Below are 13503 nucleotides of genomic sequence, written 5' to 3' on the forward strand. Positions count from 1 at the left end.
ATATATATATATATATATATATATATTCTTAAAGACCACTGCCTAAACAGTTTCTTTCCCTTTCCCCTTTAAAGAGCTTTATTGAGGTATAATTGACCCATAAAACTCACCCATGTTAAGCGTACAGTTCGAAAAGTTTTGGTAAATATATGCAGTCATGCAACCATGACCACAATCCAGCTTTAGAACAGTCCCAACACCTCACAATTTCCCCCTTGCCATTGGTGGTCAACCCCTGCTCCCACCGCCAGCCCAGGCAACCACTGATCTGCTTTCTGTCTCTATAGTTTTGCCTTTTCTAGAAATTTAATATAAATGGAATCACACACTATGTAGTTCTTTGTGTCTGGCTTCTTTCACTTAGCACAATGTTTTTGAGGTTCATCCATGTCGTTGCATGTAACAGTATCTTGTTTTGGTGTGAGTGTGTGGCTGGCTAGGATTCCGTTGTATGGGCATACCACATTTTGTTTATCCATTCCCCAGCAGATGAGCAGTTGGGCTGTGTCAAGATTTTGACTATGGTACCTCTACTATGAACATTTTGCATATAAGTCATTATATGGACATATGGTTTCATTTCTCTTGGGTAAATTCCAAGTAGTAGGATTGCTGGACCATATGGTAAATGTATGTTTAAATTTCTAAAAACTGCCAAACTTAACAAATTCTTAAGAAAAACAGTTACTGCTCATTTTCAAGGTTGTATTTGCCATGAGGTTACCCCATCTAAAAGAATAAATAAAAATTCTGAGCATCGTTTGGCAGTTTTTAGAAATGGAATCTTGGGCAATAAAAATAAGAGAACTAAGAAAAAGAAGTATTCTTAAATTCTATTCCTTCTCAGTCTGTAGCTGAGGTCTTCTTTAGAACTCTGCCGACAAAGGAAAAGTATGGAATCACCACTGGCTCTCTCAGTCCTTTCATCTCCCGTTTCCTTGCCTGGTGGCCTCCGAATGCTGCAGCTGAAGGTGCCACTTTCAGATTTCTCTGACCAAGAGGACTCATCTGAGCCTTCTGAAGGGGCAGGAGCAGAGGATCATGGATAAACAGGTCTTGCCAGTGGTACAGCCACTAGTAAAGTAGAAGTGGCTAGAGAACGCTTTATAACAGGGCATTTTAAGGGCTTCTGCCCACCCACCCCCAGCCCCCACCCCATCAGCCTTCCCAATGCTGTGAAATGATAGGCCAGGATTTTCCTGATCTTTTAGTGACTGTGGATTTTGGGTCCCTGGGATCAGAGAGATGCTAGTTCTGGCCTGATGGTTTTGAGAGGGTACAAAGCTATGGCCCCAGAGAAAGAAGAGATTTCTTCAATTGCAGTTCTGTTCCTTACAAGTTTTATGACCTTAAGCAAATAATTAGCCTTTATAATGTTTAATTTTTACCTGGCAGGGTTGCTATGAGGATTAACTAGGATAGTGATAGAATGCATTTCATGTAAGCTTTTGGATGGCAAGTTCTCTTTGTGTGGATCTCAGGAACCTAGAACAGTGTCAGGCACATAGTAGGTGTTTCATAAATGTCTATAGAATGACTATTATATAAAGCACTAAAGTATTATATAAAGTACTTTACATAATACCTGGAGAGATTATTCATTCAATCAATCTTTTGTTTCATATTTATTGAGCACCTACTATATGTTTGTGGAGAGCTAAGCTGAGCCACCAGGTGTCAGAGTAGCTGATTAAGACAAGTCAAAATGAAACAGTCAAGACTTTAGTCCTTTCCTGTGATAGTATAAACAAGAGGCTGCACTAGAGAAAGCACCGATTCCCCCACCATTCCATTTTTCCCCATGGAATGACACCTGTCAGGGTGAAATGGATCAGTACAGACACGGGCAATTGTCTCATTATGAAGAGAGAACTTGTCAAAAGACTCCTGCCATTTTGTGGACCTGGGGGAGGTGACGGTGGAGGGGAAAGAGATAGAAGTGAAAAAGTACTCAGTACTGAGTAGAGTGGAGAGTAATGTCTTTCAGTTTTCTCCCCCCACTCCCACTCCTCATTGGAAAGCCCCTGAGCAGGCTTCTACTTATCATCCCCTTTAAAGAGGGTTCCACATGGAGATCACCTGGCTGGGAATACAGATAGATGCAAGAGCATAAATGGCCAGGGAGGACTGATTTACTGACTGCAACACCCTTCAGAGACTGCAGTGCACAGCTGTGCACCAAGTCTGGTGTGGGGAAGGCAGCTTTTCTCCATCGGCCTTCCAGGTAGAGCCTTTGTAAATGCCTGTGGTCCACCTGAAAAATAACCATACAGGCTTTTGGCCAGGAGTCAAACTCCTCAATGTTGCTATTACAGTGGATACAGCCTCTGCTTTCACAAAAGCATGCAAACTATTGAGGGGGCAGACCATAAATAAGCAAACAAATACATAATTGTAAATTATGAGGAGGGCCGTACAGGTAATGATGCAGAATGATTTGTATGCGGCTGGGATTCGTGGTCTCGCAGCACCGAAGAATGGAGACACAGACCAGAGAAGCAGAGTTTTCAGAAAAGAACAGTTTATTCGAGTAAAGAGATACAGCTCCCTAAAAGAAAGGGAGCATCTGAAACTAGAGTGCCTGCTGACTAGCAGGGAGGCTTCTGTATATATGCTTTTCCTAGCCTATCTGGGGAGAAAACTGGCGCCTGCTTGAACAGGTTAGATTTATTTCATTGGCCATTTCAACCTGGAGGAGGCTTTTTAGGGTAGTTTTAGTTGCCTCAGGGTATAGGAGTAAATTGTCTCAAGGCTGTGGCTTTTGGGGTCAGGGCTGAGGACAGAGGCCTTGGAGATATGTTCATCTTTTGCTCATCCTACCTGGAAATTTCTAGCTGTCTAACTGTTACACTAACTAACCCATCTTAGTACATGTGTGGTGGGGGAGTGGGGAGGGGTGAGAGGAGGGTGGAAACCGGACTCCAGGGAGAGAGAATAGCAAGACATCTCTGTACTAGCCTGAGCCCTAACAGGGTCAGAGGGGCTGTCTGAGCTGAGAACTGAAGACGAGAAGGAGCCAGGCACGTGAGGGGCAGGCAGAAGGGCTGGAGGAGGCAGAGCACAGAAGTTAAATAAATGTTCATTCGTTCCCTACTTTGTGCATCAGGCTTTAGCCAATTACAGATGCTCTGTTTGAGGAGGCATTGTGACTTCTGCTGAGGCTCCTCCAAATCCATGTAGTAACCTACAACTTTATAACACTTTTTTCTTTGATGTAAAAATTGGTTTATCCAGTTGAATGTTACCCGTGGTTATGCAACTCTGAAATACACATGAGTCAGATATTCCTAGGATCTAAACAATCTTTTGTAAGTTAGAATGAGCCCCATTGTGTGGCTGTGTATATGGAGAGAACCAAAAGAATGTTTTGCTGAAACTGCTTCGCGTGCTTGATCCCTCTCTGAACTAAACACTGGAGATGCTGCAGAAAGCAATGGAGAAAAGATGGGTCCGTGGTTACTTTCCTCACGTGGAGGGGGTCTCGGGAGGATGTCGCTCAGCCTGTCCCCGCTAAGCCACCGACATAAAGTTCATTGTCAAGAATAAGCCAGGCCTTCCAGTAATTGTGGAAAAACATCTTCACAACATATAAAGCAGCTAGCAGTTTTTGTAACTTTTGTTTTTGCACAAGATTATTTATCTTTAAAAAAAAATCCACTCCCTTTCACAACCATTATTTATAGCCAGTTCAAAGGAGCCAATCCATTTCAAAAAGCCCTAACATTACGCACCTAAATTTTCCAATTTATATTTTTAGAGCTCTCTTTGAACAAGGTGGATTGAGGTGCTGAACTATTTGTATCTCTGATTTATTATTTGTTCAAATAAGGAGAAAATTATGCTGTGAAAGAAGAGTAGGCTCGGGAGTGAGGCGAACATGGGTTTAATCCTGATCTTACCTCTTTCCTGGTTGTGTGACTTTGGGCAACTTCTTGCTGCCCCGACCCTCGGTCTCTTTGTTGGATTCACAACCTCTCACAAGGATGTTGTGAAGATCAAAGATAATTTATTCAGAGTCCCTGACACATAGTATGTGCTTAATAAAACAAACGTAGCTGTTATTATAAATAAAATGGGTTGCTGGTTGGCATGGTTGAGACTCAAAGTATATTAACTTCACTACACTTTAAAATTGGGGACATCAAGTTGAGTTTGGGAGAGTCTAGAAGATGTGTTTCTGGAACTTTATTCAACTCCCCTCCCCCTGATACGTGATTGAGAGAATGCAGCTTGGAAAAGAGAAATTCACTCAAAGGCCCATAGATGCCTTTATTGGGGAGTGCAGGGTAGGAGTGGGTGTGGGGGTGGCTGTGTAAGCAAAGGGGTGTTGGTGGAGTTGGAGGATCCAGTGAAAGAAGTAAGAGAGTTCCCCTTCTGTCCCTCCTGAGAAGAAGGCCACCTTAGGACCTGTCTGTATCTCAGTTGGAGACATGAGCTCCTGGGGAGGAATCCTGGCAGAGGCGTGAAGAGTGCAGGCTTATTAATTAAACTGTTAGGGTCAAATTCTGCCTCTATTTTGTCTTGAGACCTGGGCTAAGTTGCTCACCCAATCTATGGCTTCCCCTCCTCATTTATAAAAAAGGATTTGAGATGACAGTATTTTCTACCTTAGTGTGTTGTTTGGAGAATTAAGTTAGTTAGTAGATGTGCTGAAAATATGAGGTTGGACAATTAAGTTCATGAACTCATCCTAGAAAAAGTGCTACATACCTCATTGCTGAATATCACTACAGGCACCTTCGAAGTACTGCCCTTGGGAATCTATGCACCGATGCCAGTGCCTAGTCCACCCTTCAAAGCAATTTTGGAACTCTTTTTCTGGAGTAATTATCAGAGCTGTCGTTGTATTACCCTTGATGTCTGAATGTCATCAAAATGTCTCCCTTTCAATATTTCCTTTATCTTTGGATAAAGAAAGAAGTTCGGGGGTCATATTAGTTGAGTAGGGAGGGTGTTCCAATACAGTTATTTATCTACTGGCTAAAAACTCCCTCACAGACAGTGCCATGTGAGCTGGTGCATTGTCATGATGCAAGAGCCATGAATTGTGGGCAAAAAGTTCAGGTCATATAGCTTTTTCACACAGCCTTCTGAGCACTTCCAAATAGTAAACTTAGTTATCTGTTTGTCCAGTTGGTACACATTCATAATGAATAATCCCTCTGATATCAAAAAAGGTTAGCAACATCGTTGCAACAAGTTTGTGAATGTAATTGTCAGACCTTGTAGTATCAGGCCAAATGTAAATGCTATTATTATCATCAGTCCAAAATTTCCCTTCATAGTCAATCCCAATATATCCTTCCCCATTGTAGTTTTAGAAGTTTATAATTATGAAATTTCAATTAAATAATTTAAAAAATATTTTTAATTAAAATTTATTGGGGAGACAATTATTAGTAAAGTTACATAGGTTTTAGGTATACAGTTCTATAATACATCATCTATACATCACATTGTGTGTTCACCACCCAGAGTCAGTCCTCTTTCCATCGCCAAGAAAAAAATATTTGAAAGAATCTCTATCACACCTTATGGAAATGAGAAGTAGCAATTATGGTTGGCAAATAACATACTCAGTAAGTAGCTGGAAGGGCTGCCACCCTCAGAACAGAGGCCTGAAAGTGGCAGAGAGGTGGCTGACCCACACTTCCTCACAGCACAACCAAGGAGGTGGCAGGGTTAATTGTTGTAAATCCAATTTTCAATGGTCTGGATGTTTATAAAGCTTTGTTTTTTCATTTGTCTTTGTAAAAGTGCTATCTCAATTTAAAAAATTCCCCTGAGCTCTGTGACTCATATCATCAGAAATCTGACCTTCCAACAGAAAGGGGAAAATCTAAATTGTTACCTTGACAACAAAAGGTAGGCAGGATGCTTTGAGCTCTTGTGTTCCTGCTATAAATAATCCATCTTTGGCCAGACACTGGCCAGAAAAATACTACCGTGAGCATAGAGAAGAATGAACTGGGCTGGCGAGGGGTGGAGTCTGCAGTTCAGGAGATTGTTTTAATCACCATTTTTAGGAGTAATTCCCAGAGGCACTTTTGTAGCAATTAACTAATAAACCAGTAATAGGGAATGAATTCAATTTCTAAAAATGGGAATTTACACAAATGAAGACTGATAATGCTTTCTCCTGTGAGGGCTTTTTCTATACTTGTACCTTTGTCTAAATCCTGTTGTTTGCTTTAGGAATATTTATTCTCTGGTTTCCCAACAACCTATAAAAGAGAACAAAGAGAAGCTGACACAGAACTTTGGTCCTTTAGTCATAATTTGCATGATGTTACCTGCATGGTAGCAGGAAGGGAACAACAAGCAAATTGAATGGCTTTTAAGGCATTGTGGATTATTATAAAAAAAAGAAGAAAAAAGTCAAAGGCCTCTTATGGTTGAAAGTAACAAAAAACTACTGGGTTGTTGTTGGTTTTTTTAAACCATCTGTGCTCATGGATGGGGTTAAGATTTATGGCTGTGATTATGTTTTTGCTTGCTGACGTAAATTAGTCTTCTGGGAAGTCCAGGTTATTTCTCAATAAGCTTTAATAGTCTGTGAGTCAGAGTAGGTGCTGCTGATAATGAGTCTTGCAGGGTTTATAGGATGGCAAGTAAAAAATTGAGGGCCATGTCCATCCAGTGACCTTTGGAATTCGTGCATAAAAATATTTCCTGAATAAGACCCTTTGCTCTAATAGACTCTAGCTTCTTTTGAGTAAGCACACTTCACCCGGAAAAGATTTCCTAAAGTTATCTTCCATTTGGGTGAGATTCTCCATGACTATTAATGTTTCTTATTATTGTAGTGGGGTCAAAATATACACCTTCAGGCTCACATGAGCAAAAAATAGGATAACTTGATTTAATTTTTTTCCAACTGATTGTGTTTTTTCCTTAAATTCCTATTCTGGATGATTACCGGGGGATTGCTCTAGCTTGAGACACTTAAAAGACATAACCAAATGCAACATATCGCCCTTAATTAAATCCCATTTCAAACAAGCCCACTGAAAATGGCAATTTGATACAATCAAAGACATTTAAAATAGACTTCATATTCGATAATCCATGAAGTGATTGTTAATTTTTTAAGGTGTGATAATAGCATTATGGTAATATTAGAAGTGGTCTGTATGTCTTTGTATGCCTACTGAAGTCTATAGAAACGAAATGATATGCTGTGTGGAATATACTATAAAATATTTTTTCAAAAAAGAGGATTAGGTTATAGAGGAAACATGAGTGACAAAACTCTGTAATATGAATGATTGATATGTGGGGGTTCATTATACTATTCTATTCTTGTATTTATTTGAAAATATTCATAATTAAACAAACAAACAAAAACTTTTTCTAACCTAAAACAGTCTCCTCTCTTTTCCAACATAGCTCCTTGTAAAGACAGCTAGTACTTCCTCTTATTGTAGGTGGTGGGACAGTCAGACCCTTATGGCATTCTCATCTCTGGGTCCTCACTGGGTCTGCCTATGAAGAGGTCTATAACTTATGTAATTGAGTCATGTTAGCTGATTATGGTTGAAGCCTCATGGCTTCTTCTTTCCCATTTGTCTTTCATCTCTGCTTCTGTTGGTGCTATTGATGTCCTGAGGTTTGACTATGATTCCCAGTGGATCCCTGGTTCAGGTAATCCATGCTGTGGCTGTCAGCTACAAAGCCATATTGCCCCTTCTGTAGCTACTCTTGTCTAGTGAGTTCACCAGCTGATATCTTCAGTTATTTTCACACGCCACCCCCTCACCCCCACACATGTAGAAATGTGTAAATCCCCTATACTCCAGGGGAAAGCCATGAAGAGTCAATGGAGTAGAAAGGATATTCCAATACGATCTTTTAAGCACTTTTCCAATTTTATTCTTCTCCCAGTGACTTGTTGGATATAGTGGGTAGCGCTAACCTCTGAGCTTCCCTGAGAAGCTTTCTGTCTTTCCAGAATGGGCCAACAAAAGGACAGATCTAGGCTTTTGTTCTGATATCAGCCCAGACTTATGTATCTGAGTGCTTCTCCTCCATCCCCTGAGGTTTGGCTCTGAGAGTGTCAGGGAAGCACTTCTCATTCAATCTCTCACCTTGCTCTTCTGTTTCCTCCTAGCCTGGTCACCCAGCACAGAAAGACTTCCCAAAAGGGAATGGCATTTACAACCACATGAAACTATCTCATTTGAGTGTGCACTCATTGTCTGTTTCCCTCACTAGAATGAAAGCTTGGTGAAGGCAGGGATCTTACGTGTTTTATTTACTTCTGTATCCCTAGCACCTAAAGCAGTATTTGGCACACATTAGGTGTTAAATAAATACAGATCGAATAAATAGTCAATGAACAATCACTGTATATAGTTTTCCATAGCACTTATTTTGCAAGTTGCATATGTGTTTATGTAAATACTTGATCAGTGTCAATAACTTTCATGAAACTGTTTCTGAAACCTGCCAGATAAAAATGAATTTGAGTGCTTGATTCGTGACTCTTTCCTTGAGATTCTGATTCTGTAATCTAGGGTGGAGATTAGTATTCTGCATGTTTTGTAAATTTCCCCCGCCCCCAAGGAGACCACTCCCATTAGGCAATTTTGGAAAACATAGCTCTAGAAAATAAGCTCTACAGGATAGGTACTTTATCTGGTTTTAGTCATCAGAAAGATCTGTCACTTAGTAGGACATCACTATATTTGTGCTGAGTGAATACATGGGTGACATATAGAATACATGCTAGCTTCATTTTGACTTCGTATTCTCTTTTCAATTACTAGCCTGAACTTTCCTGTAAAGGTTGGATTTACAAAAACAATCATTTGACTTTCTAGTATTATATTTCAAACTTTGTGGGTGGAAATATAGCTTTATTTTTTTACTACCTCATTAACAAGAGACACAGAATATAGCTATCAAAAAATCAGTTGTGGTTTCTTCTAAAGCTGAAATCAAAAAAACATTTACTAAACCATAACAATTAAACATTATGAATAATCATGAATGAGGCAGTAAATCTACTGTCACCTTTTCAGATATCAGAAACAAAGCTTTTTTTTCCCCCAATTTTGTTCTGAAAGCATTTAGCAGATAATTAGATGGAATTCATAAAAGCTATAATTTCTCTATTATTATTTTGATACTTCTGTACTTAAGATCCAAATGCTATGACTATGTGAGCAGGGAGGCAGGCCGGAACCACAGAACCATCATTGGACTGAGGGGCAGACACATGGTTCTGATCCTGACTCACTCAGCTACTAATTGGTTGTATGACCTTTGTCAAATCATGTTCCCTCTCTTGGCCTGGTTAGTTTCCTCCAGGGCTAAAAAAAGGTGGGGGTTGAATTCCTTGATTTCTGGGATTTATTGCAGCTTTTCCATCCTACAGTTTCTTTATTCTTAGGGAAAGCACTGCTCTAGGCATTGGGGCTACCACAGTGAACAAAATAGACAAACGCCTGCCCTTGGGGAACATACATTCTAGGGGGAGGAGACAGAGGATAAAAATAAAGAAGCTAAAGTAGGTAGATAATAGATAGGTAGGTGGTAGAGAGGTAGCCAATAGATGATAGATAGATAGATAGATAGATAGATAGATGATAGATAGATAGATGATAGATAGATAGATAGATAGATAGATAGATAGATAGATAGATAGACAGATAGAGTGCTATGGAGAAAAATAAAGCATGTATTAGAGTGGGGGTAGCAATAGTAAATTGCGTGGGCACCCAAATCTCCACTTGGGTAAAGACCCCTTGGCCTTTGACAACACAGAATTCAAGGGTCAAGTCCATCAGATACAGCTGTGGCCAGAAGCAAAAAACAAAGCAGGGAGTACAAATACAAATTCCTGTAAGAACCATAGAAAAGTAAACCAGTCAGGTGGTATAACTAGAGGACATAGTGATTACTCAGCTCCACCATTATTGTCATGTAAGGTTTGGGTACAGTGTTGCCAGATCTCCTCTCTTCCGAGAGAAGCTAGAAATCTGAATGTTTATGCAAAAGTCCTGCTCTTGGTTTTGTTTGTTTGTTTTAAATATTTAGTTTTCCAGGGCTGCTACAACAAAGTGCCACAAACTGGGTGATTTGAAAAAACAGGAATTTATTCTATCATAGTTCTACAGGCTAGAAGTTCAAAATCAAGATGTCAGCAGAGCCATGCTTCCTCTGAGACGCTGAGTAGACTCCTTGCCTCTTCTTAGCTTCTGGTGTTGACCAGCAACGCTTGCCGTTGCTTCGCTTGAAACTACATCCCTTTAATCTGAGCCTCTGTCGTCACATGTAGTCTCCTTTCCTGGGTCTGTGTCCCTTTTTTCCTGATAAGGACACCAGTCATTGAATTAAGGGTCCATTCTACCAGCTGACCTCATCTTAACTAATTACATCTGCAACCACCCTCTTTCCAAATAAGGTCACATTCTAAGGTAATGAGTTTTGGACTTCAGCATATATTTTTCAGAGGGGACACAATTGAACTCCTAACCGCTATCAGTTAGTATGAGTTTTTTAAAATACTGCATTAGTTAACACTTTGCAGGACAAATAAATCATATCTATGGCTCACAGGTTATTCATTTCTGAGATTTTGGCCAGAGATTAAGGAACCTACCATAGGCTCCTGTAAGCTTGATTACAGCAGGGCTGGCTTTCTCTGTTCACCTCTGTGACCCCAGCACGTAGTGCAGTGCCTGCCCAAGGAATTGCTCAAATAATAAGTGAATAAATACATGTGTGAATGAATGAATGAATGGTGTTGTTTCTTTTATGAGTCCAAATATCTGGAAAGGTATTCTGTTACCAGAGAGGGACTCCAACTTTACTTACAGTTGATCAAAACAATACTCAGTGTTCAACAGGTTTCTATCCAATTTTGAGCAGAGCTGTAGAAAATAGTAACCCCACTCCTCACCTAGCACTCCCCTCACTCCTTCCTCTGCCTTGGATTGTTCTATATCATGAGACTTGGGCATGTAACTGAGATGCTACCCAGCTACCCTTTTCTGTTTTTTGCTCATTCTTAAATACCAGTCTTTCTTTATCTGTGACAGAGGTTGCATGTGGTTTGCCCAATATTCCAATCTACCCTTTCCTTAAAGGCAGAATGCTAGCAGCAATTTGCCAGCTGAAAAACAACATTTTTTAAGCCTGGGTCACTGACAGGAATAGAGTTAGATATAAGTGGTAGTCTTGGGGCAAGGTTTCTGGAAAGCTCTTTATATGCTCTCCAACTACGCTGTTTCCTGTCTAAGATGTGATAACTGGAGCCACAGCAGTCATTTCGGACCCTAAAGTGATATTAACACTGAAAGCCACATACTAAGCATGGTGGACTGAAAGAAGAAACTTGGCTTCCTGCTAGCATCTTGAAACTACCATCCTAGCATGGGATAGCTTACTTCCAGATTTTCTTTACGTGAGAAGCAAACCCCACAATTTGTTGAAACCATAGCGCAGGGAACATTTCTGTTTTCCCTTAGACCCACTCCTGCCCTTTCCAACTCTGCTCTATATTTCAGGGAATGACATTTCCCAGGCTCCCTTGCCTTCTGCTTTCCAGAAAGAGTCAGCTAACAGCAGGCACTGGTTGAATACCAGAAGCCAAGAGGAGGGGAAAAGCCAGAGCGTTTCTTCTCCTTCCTCTCTGCTTCAGGAGAGACCCTGGCAATGGGTGACTGTCTGACACCAGACAGCCTTCTCTCTGCAAGGAAACCTCCACCTTCTCTGAAGTGGCCCCAGCCTCTGGGAGCCAGTATCAGCATCTCCTCCCTTCCTCTCTCTGTCTGGCAGTGGTAGAGGCTTCCACCAGTTGTTGGTCAATAGATTTCCTCACTGAATCCAGTGTGGCTTCTCGCTGCTTTCATCATCTGTGTAACAAATTCCTGTACAACATGACCTCTTCTTGAGATGTGTAGACCTGTTTCTGTTTTCTGACTGGACCCTGAATGATGCTGTCACTGAATTTTGCTAGAGGGAGGCAATCTTTTTTCTCCCAGCTGAACACAATGTCTGACAACTATATTTCCCTTCAGAATTCATGGAGACAGCAGAAAGAGACGGCCAAGACCTAAAGCCTATCAACATCACAGTTCAGCCATCAGATTCTAGCCATTTATACCTTTTGCTAGCCAGATTGGAGCCTTTCCTGAATCTTCTGAACCAATTTTAGAAAACAACACAGTAAGGTCTCTCATCTTCTCTTTGCTAGCCAGTGCTTGTATATGCCCTTGGCAACTGCATCTCTGTCAAAGACTCACCTTGGAGCCAGCAGACAATCCAACGTGCACCCTTCTCCTCAGCTTTTGCCCCACAGACCAAGAGGAGGGTGGGACCCTCTGATCTCACCACAACCTTCCTATGCTTTCTGCTCCTTCAGAGAGTCCATTCTTAGTGCGTTTCCTAAATGTGTTCAATCAACAATTTGAAGTCTTCCTCTGGTACTTGATCTACAGCCTCCACACATATCATCAGCTTGTGTTACCTGAGGCCTGCTGCTATCCTTCTTCTTGTATCAGGGTTGCAGAATGTGCATGCTGGAGGTAGGAGGCCGGATCTGATGGTGACGTGTCCTCCCACCAATTCCAGCATTCCACTGGTACACTTTCTATCCTGGCCTAGAACTAATTCAACCTTCTTTAAATTCTGTATTGGATGACACAAAAATTCATAGTCCTCATTTCTCCACCATCTTCTATAGGAAATCTTTTGTGGAATCATACTGATAAGCTTTCACATGAAAGCATAGTTCCAGATTACTTCTGAGACATCCATTTGCTCATCTTATAGGCCCCACAGAGCACATTTCAGCACTGACCACATCTTTCCCATTGAAGTTCCTCTTCATGACAGGCTATGACAAATACCCCAACAGCTCAGGCTGAGTCTACACATAATTTGCCTGCAGTGGTGCAGTGGTGCGGTGGTCTCGGTTTATTTCATTTGGTGTGGCCAGTTTCTATATTGTATGTAGTTCAACAATGCCACACCCTCCCGTATTTGTCAGCTATTACAAGAATGAACCCAAATTTATTTATAGGTGATCACAAACATGCAGTGGGTTCAGAGGCTGGATACAATCTTTATTTATTATTCTCACAGAGGTTTCCTTTCAGACCATGGGTTTACATTGGGAAGTTTTTTTTTTCCTTTGTCCTCAGGGCGTCTGTGCTCCCCTTGTGATCAAAACCAGCAAGGCTTGTCCCTGTTTCTAACCCCTCCCACTCCGCCTGGAAAAACAAAGATAGATGTTTAAATCCTTCAGTGTGCAGCACCCATGTAAGATAAACAAAACTCTTTTGCTAATATCAATCACTTCTTATATGACTTCAGTGTCCACATGTTCTAGAAGATGTCCCCCTCCATTCAAGGGCAAGGCTATGGAGGAATAAAGAAGGTGGCAGCACACTCCATCCTGCTACAGAAAAGAATTAACAATGGATTGGTTTTATAGTCATGAAGAAAAACTAGCAAAATTAGTTTTTTAAAAAGTTTTGGGAAATATAGAATTGG

The sequence above is a fragment of the Hipposideros armiger genome, unplaced genomic scaffold (genome assembly GCF_001890085.2).
Source record: "Hipposideros armiger isolate ML-2016 unplaced genomic scaffold, ASM189008v1 scaffold_257, whole genome shotgun sequence".
Lineage (NCBI taxonomy): Eukaryota > Metazoa > Chordata > Mammalia > Chiroptera > Hipposideridae > Hipposideros > Hipposideros armiger.